Raw genomic sequence first — 7,805 nt, 5'->3', positions numbered from 1 at the left:
AGTGCTGGGACTCACACCGTGGGTTTCCTGTGAGCCAGGCACACATTTGCACAACTGGCCTGTGTCCCCAGCCCACTGAAGAGACAGTGAACAGTCTTGCAGAATAGATGTACCGCTTCACAGCCAAGCTTAAGTGACCCAGGCTTTGCTGCCTCTGAAATCAAGTCCTCAGCCTCGGTGTTGATTGGGCTGATCTCATTTGGTCACTCCCTCTGAGACCTACAGCAATATTTTGTCTTTTTAGGTTGACCTGAGTGTCTCCATTTTGATTCTGCTGTTGTCATTACCTTTGCTACTGTGTTATGTGTAGTGTCAAGTGCCTCTCATGCTGTTCTGATGGTGACCCTGACTTCCTCATCGATCGTTTGCACTGATTTCCTTAAAATTCTTCATGTGCCTGCAAAAGATTGGAGAACAGGCTCACACCATGCCACACAACATCACCTGTAGTAACCACAAGGATATTTATGGTCAGGTGATGGCTCACCTTTAATCCTAGCACTCGGCAGGCAGAGACAGGTGATCTCTGTGAGTTGGAGGCCAGCCTGGTCTACAGAGTGAGTTCCAGGACAGCCAGGAGTACACAGAGAAACCCTGTCTTGAAAAACAAAAATATTTGAGGGAGTGTGGTGGCACACGCCTTTAATCCCAGCACTCGGCAGGCAGAGGCAGGGGAACCGCTGTGAGTTGGAAGCCAGCCTGGTATACAAAGTTCCAGGACAGCCAAGGATACACAGAAAATCTTATCTGGCTTGAAAAAACAAAACAAAAGATCAAAAGTTCAAGGTTATCCATGCTTGCATAGCAACTTCAGGCCCAGTGTGGGTTAAAGGAGCCCTTGTCTCACATTCACCAACAAAAAAAAGAGGATCTAGGGCCGGTCCGTGGTGGCACATGCCTTTAATCCCAGTACCACTGAGGCATAGGCAGAGGCAGGAAGATCTCTGAATTTGAGGCCAGCCTGGTCTACAAAGCTCCAGAGAAAACCCTGTCCCTGAAGAAAAAAAACAAAGAAAAACAAACAAAAAAAGAGAGAGATCTCCACCGAAACTGAGAGAGGACAGGTTGCAATGTGACAAAAATGCTTCTCGTTTCATCTCCATTCTCCAGGTGCCGCTGTTTTGTTTTTCCAGACAGGGTTTCTCTGTGTAACCCTGACTCTCCTGTAACTTGCTCTTTAGATTAAGCTGCCCTTGAACTGAGGGATCCGCCTGCCTCTGCCTTCCGAGTGCCAGGATTAAAGGTGTGTGCCACCACCTCCCAGCTTCCAGCAACCCTGTTTGTGTCCTACCTTGCCTGAATTGGAACAGACATTGAACAAGAAGAGCAAAGACAAGATAAACCCGGTTGTCAATGAAGACCTACTATGTGTCAGACTCAATGCCCTGTGCTTTCCTGCTTTCAAGCAGGGAACTGTCAAGTCTTCAGCCTGCATGTGTTTACAGGATGCAGGAGGAAAGGGGTCTAATGGCTTGATTATGACTGAGAGAGGAGGTAGCTACTGAGAATCTCTCCTCTCCTCCACAAGTAGCAGAGAGTCTGTGCCAAGCCTTGGAAGTCTCCAGTGCCTGGTCAGCCTCTGAGCCGACTCTCCACTGCTGCATCAAGCTCAGGTGTTCTGGAACCTCCCTCTGCTTTTCCTGCAGCAGTGGGCCCAGGGCCTGAGGTGTAACCATCCAAGACACCCAAGGCATTGGCGCAATAGAGACTTCATTCCGTGACTGCGATTGCAGGGAGTTCCAGGAGGTCAAGTACTCGAGCCAGTGTGGCTGCTGGGAGCCCAAGGGCCCTTGCTGTCTCTGCTGCATAACTGAAAGAGATGCGTGTGCTTGTTGGTGTCGTCACCTGAGCCCAGAGCAGCTGGCAGCAGAGCCTGAAGGAGGGCTGGCCTGAATGCAAGGCCTTCATGCTGTCCTTCCTGTTGGCCACCGCGGCACCGACCCATCACCAGTGCCATCTCATGGTGCTCTTTCCCTCAGGAACATGGCATACGAGTGTGGTGTCAGGACTTCTTACACACGTGTGGGAACGAGCTGAGGGACCAGTCCATCCCTGACACAAGTTCATCTATGACATGCTCATGCTGGGCCAGCCCTCTGCTGTCAGCAAATCACTTGTTAGTGTGCCCACCTCCATCCCCAGGCAAACACCCTCCCAGCAGATTCAGGCAAACAAGTACTACTGACATTGTGTCACAGTTGGTTTTATTGTCCTCAGGAGAATGGAAGGCCCCGGAGGGTGGGAAACAGCCAGACACAGCAGGGTCATGTGTAATCCCAGAATTTGGGAAGCTGAGGTAAGAAGATGGTGGCCTGAGATGGAGACTAGGCACAAACCCCGTCTCAAACACTGGGGGGCAGAGGGCCAGGTGCAGGCCCAGCCGTTTGAGGAGGAAGCCAAGTGCTGACACTGCCCAGATGCCCAGATGGGGGCTGGGGAGCCAAGGCTTTCCATGTGCTGGGCCTCTTAAGGGAGCCTAGACAGAGGTAGGGAGCCTACTGAGGGTCAGTAGATGGCTGTGTCAAAGCTTTGCCCATTATCCAAGGTGCAGCAGAAGCCAGCTGAGCCTGGCAATGGGGACTGCCCAGTGCTGGTGAGTCAGACTCTAGGCCCTCAAGGCCCTGGCTGAGCGGCTGGCTGCTTGATTGTTCTGCCATGCTCAATAGGCACTGGAGTTTGTCTTGTCCCGGTCTTCAAGGCAGCGAAGTGCTGCCTGGCATGAGGCTGGTTTAACCCTGGCCGAGGTCTCTCTGGCCTAAAGCAGGGCCGCGCGGGCTTGGCGACACAAAGAGATTGATCTGAAATGAGAAAGTGGCTAGTGGAGAAGGAAACCAGAGGTCCAGGTGGTCTCAGGAAACAGAAGCGCTCAGAGGCATGGAAGCCGCTGTGTACCACTGGGGTGGAGTTCAGTGAGCCTAGGGTAGTCAGGGTTAAGCTGCCACCACCAGCATCAGCATTGTCCCTGCCAACAGGAACATCAGGGTGGAGGTCTGGCCTGGACTCGCTGCACTGTTCTGGCCAGCAGGGGGCGCCAGGCCACAGTCGGTGTAGGGTTCCAGGCAGGCTGCAAAGGCCATGACATGGGCGATGTAGCTCTGCTCCTGCACTCCGTGCACCAGGTTTGCCTGAGGGCCAAGTACGAATATCGCCATGTCCTCCCTGCCTTGGGTCTCCGACTTCACCGGCACAGCCGCCTGCTGCAGGTATGAGGGGTCACCTGGAGGGGCAAGCCGTTCAGCTTCAGCAAGAGGATCTCTGATGGAGGCCCCTCTGCTCGACCCTCAGGCAAGCCGCACCACTACACTCACGGCTTTCAGCGTGGGTGACATTGGGTCACTGGGTACCAACATAGCCTGGGCCGTTGCCATACAGGATAGAGGTGTAGGACTTGCCATCCAGAGCTTTGAGGGGGCCAGCCCTGCATAGAGGGAGAGACACTGTGTCCTCCCAGGAACTGAAGCCTAGATGCTCCCCACCTTTTGTCTGGCCACTAGTCCAGTCGTTGCTAGATTCCCACAAGGCAAGCTCCCGCTTCTGTTCATTTAACAGATGGAGAAACTGAGGCTCAGAGGAAGTTCTATATGTAGCTGATGCAATCCCCCCAAACAAACAAACACAACCTGCCACTGTCCCTGGCCTACCGAAGATGGAGGGGCCCCAAAGTGTGTAGCCACCAAAGGAGAAGACATGGGAGTGGTCAGCAGTGACTATGGTCAGTGTGTCTTTCTCACTGGTGAGCTGGCCGGCCTTCTTGATGGCTGTGTCGGACATGGCAGCCTCAGTCAGCCACCAGATAAACTGTGCCCAGATGGTGACCATGGTCGATTCGGCCCCCTGCAGGAAGCCAAGGAGCTTGAGCTCGAGCCTGTCCCTGCCTGCTGTCCCCTCTTTTCATGGGGTTGGAGACTCACCCTCCACAAAGAGGTAGAAGCCTTTGGGGTTCCTGCTTAGCACTCTCAGGGCTGCCTCTGTCATGTCCTTCAGAGATGGATCCATCAAGGGGTCTCGTTGAGACTCGAATTTTGTGTCTACAGGCTCAAAGAGGCCTAGGGGACCAAAACAAAAGAGTATGGTGACCACCAAGCTTGGTAGTGGGGTCACGGTACACACATTACACACATGTCCAAAGGTTATGTCCAAAGGTTGCCAACTGAGGGCTACCAGCATAGGAAGTGTTGGGCCATTACCCATGAGGTACGTCAGTGATGGATCCAGGGACTTCTGGATGAGTTCCTCACGGTTCCAAACATACTGGGATCCCTAGAGGGACATAAACAACTGGTGGAGCCCACAGCCCTTCCCCGGCCTCTGCTGTGCAACTGTTGCTGGGCCCCTCATCACCTGGTGCTTCCAGCCATTCCTGCACCAGGTTCCGGCCATCAAGCCTAGTTCCGGTCTGGTTAACATCATTTGGATACTCAGGGTCTGGGGTTCCTGCAGGAAGCATGTATTTTCGGCCCCCACCAAGGATCACCTATGGTCAGAGAGGATCAAAGAAGGTGGACTTTAGGACCCCTGCCTCCTTTCCAACTAGTCCCCAGCTTCCCACTAGGATCCAGGGAGCTGAGTCAGCATGTGATCTGGGACCAGCCCTCCCCCCGCCTCTTCCCCTTGCCCTTTATTCCTCACATTAATGTCCATGTTGGAGATGAGTTGTGTAGCAATGTCCTTGCAGCCCTCCTGTAGTGCCAAGGCAGGCATCTCTGCATCCCCATACCAGTCACCGTGTGAACATAGGTGTCTGCCGGAGAGGCGTGCTGCACCCTGGTGGTGGTCACCACTCCTACAGATTTCCCTGAAGATAGCAAAGGTCACAGTGAGACACCCAGTTCCCCAGGTCTGCCCCATCCCTGAGCCTGGCTCCAACCCACCTGCTTGCTTGGCACGATACATCACTGAGATGACCTCGTTACCAAACGTGGTGTTGCACTGGTCAAACGTGCAGCTGCGCTAACACCAATGGTCTGGTAGTTGGCCTTGACCCCACACAGGTAGGCTGTGGCTGTGCTTGCACTGTCTGGAACCTGTCTATCCATACTCTATGTCTGGGGATAGAGACACCTTCAACTGGGCTCAAAGCAGATATTTGTTTCTTCACCTGAGCCTGAGGCCTGCATGCCAGACCCCCTAACTGGGCTCTCCATCTCCAGGGTCCTCTCTGTCACCCTTTCTCTGGGTCCTTGTCAGCTTCTTCCCCACATCCCAGATGTGCGTTCCAGTACTCACCTTGGAGAGAGCCATGTATGGGAAGCTGTCCGTGGCTAGGGGTGTCTCAGGTCCTAGATGGCCTTGCATCTGTCCCTTTAGGATCCTGGTGGCTGTCACTGTGGGCACCCCCATCCCTGAAGGCACAGGATGTGGTCAGACCTGAACCCCAGGCCTTCCTGGACCCACCAGTGGCCTTGGGTGATTGGAGTACAAGGGCCCCAGGGTGGCCAGGCCTCACACACTCACCACCCCCAGGAAGATGATGAGGTTCTTGGCTGATGTCTGAATGGGCTGCAGCTTCCTGGCAACATCCAGGGCCTGGGCTGCCTTTTGGTTCCAGAAGGCTGGGTTCTCCTCCTCCACTGGCCGAGGGAATACAGAGAAAGGGTCAGACTGAAGGCTCATGTGTGTGAATGGAGCATGCATCTGAAGAAGCCTCATTACCTGGGATGACACTGAGAGACAGCTGCAGCTGAAGACCCAGCAGCAGCAGCAGCAGCAGCCAAGCTCCCTGCATGGCTGGGGCTGATGGTTCGGCTGCAGAGATGGAGAGCAGGGACACCGGGTACCAACGAAGACACAGTCTGCCTGGGCTTAAATAGGGGAAGACTGTGGACAATCTCGTGTTCCTCCCCTGGATCCAGGCAGCCACGCTGGCTCCACCCCTGCCCTGTGAGCAGAACCGAACCCCTGCTTCCTGGAGGAAAATGGCAGGGTGTGTCTGGACCAGCCTGGATCAGGGTCCTGACAGTAATCTCTGTGTGTTCTCCCCGGCTAGGGTGCTGCCAGGATGTTCACCCACCTCTTGCTCATGCTGTCCCCTGTAGACACATCGGTCTCGCTCCCGAGTCAGGGGGAATAGACTTTGTTCTGGGTGCTGAAGGTGAGTGGGTCTGGAAGGACACAGCTCGGATGAGGGGCTTTTATTTGGCCTCCCGATGCCAGGAGCCACACTGGCAAAGGAAACAAGCACATTGAACAACCTGAATGCCCTGCTGTCCACTTGGCCTCTCATTAAGCTTGACCTGGACCAGTACCTGGGATTTTCCTCTTTGTTGTTTGTTTGAAACAGGGTTGCGGACAGAGAAAGAAGCATCACTCACAGTGGTCACAGACAGGAGCAACCATGTGCTATGGTTTAGCTATGGAGCCTGTCCCCCACAGGGGTGTACGTTACATGCTTGGTCCACAGTGGTGACGATGTTAGGAGGTGAGGGAACATTTAAAGGGTGGAGGGGAGAGGTGACTGGGCCATTTGAGGCTATGTTCTTAGAAGGGGTTATCTTATTTCTCACAAGCTCCTATGTGGTTATAATAAAAGACTAAGACTGGCCTCTCATTGTGATCTTTCTCTCTGTCTCCTGTGGCCACATCATGGTGTTATTCACCATGCGATAGTGAAGGGGCCCTTATGAGATTTGAGCACACATGAGAGCCAGGGCATTGAACCTCCAACCTACTTAAAGAAACCTGCTTTTTAATTTACTCCCCACTGTCAGGTACTTTGCTATTACAATGGAAAATGGAATTATACACTAAGTGTCCTTGGATGGATGAATGGACAAACAAACAAGAAGTGGCCCATAGAAGGAATCCAATACCATTAGCCTGAAAAGAGAAGGCAATCTGCCATGTGCAATTACAGAATTCAGGAGTTAGAGGCAGGAGGGTCTGAAATTCAAGGAAGTCATGGCTATACAGTGAGTTAAAAGACAATATGATGAGCACCTTTAATTCCAGAACTGGGGAGGCCGAGGCAGGAGGATCTCTGTGAGTTGAGACAAGCCTGGTATACATACTGAATTCCAGGTTAGTCAGGACTACATAGTGAGACTCTATCTCAAAAACTATAAATAAATAAAAATATAAAAAAGATTTTAAAAGTTAGCATGTGATGAAAGAGAAAAGGGGGTTGGGCTACAGCTCAGTAGCAGAGAGCTTGCCTAGCACACACAAGGCCCTGGGTTCAAGGCCCAGTGCCATGGGCAAAACCACCACCACCACCGCCACCGCCGCCACTGCCAAAACAATCTCAAACCAAACTCAAACAAACCAAAATCAAAACTGAGGGAATCCTGACTCACACTGCAGTGTGGATGAGCCTTGACGAAACTGTGTTAAGTGACATCAGCCCATCACAAAAGCACAACACTGTCTCATCCTTCTTGGGTGCCACCAAGAGACGTAGCATTTTCTACACACACAAGAATGAGGAGGCTCTGCAGAGATGCAGAGGTTACAAGCACATTCTGTTCCTGTACAAGATCCAAGTTCAGTTCTCAGCTCCCACATCAGGACACTCACAGCCGCCCGGAACTCTAGCTCCAAGGGATCTATCTGATGGCTTCTGTGGACGCCTGCACTCCCACATCGCATACCGGTTCTCACACATACTCACACGTTATTAAAAAGAAAGTAAGGGCATGTGGAAATGACTGGGGGGTTAAACACACTGGCTGCTCTTCCAGGGGACCCAACTTCGATTCCTAGCACCCACACGGGAGCTCACAAAGGTCTGCTGCTCTAGCTGCAGGGGAGTCCATTGCACTCTTCTGTCCTCTGAAGGTCACACACACACACACACACACACACACACA

General features: G+C 52.9%; 1 pseudogene; it reads right to left on the bottom strand.

Moving 5' to 3' along the window:
• Positions 1 to 2,187: 2,187 nt before the first annotated feature.
• LOC106022142 lies at positions 2,188 to 5,814 on the bottom strand (annotated as a pseudogene).
• Positions 5,815 to 7,805: the final 1,991 nt, after the last annotated feature.

This window comes from Mesocricetus auratus, unplaced genomic scaffold (assembly GCF_017639785.1).
Source record: "Mesocricetus auratus isolate SY011 unplaced genomic scaffold, BCM_Maur_2.0 Super-Scaffold_100010, whole genome shotgun sequence".
Classification (NCBI taxonomy): domain Eukaryota; kingdom Metazoa; phylum Chordata; class Mammalia; order Rodentia; family Cricetidae; genus Mesocricetus; species Mesocricetus auratus.
This window is presented reverse-complemented; position numbering and strand designations above follow the sequence as displayed.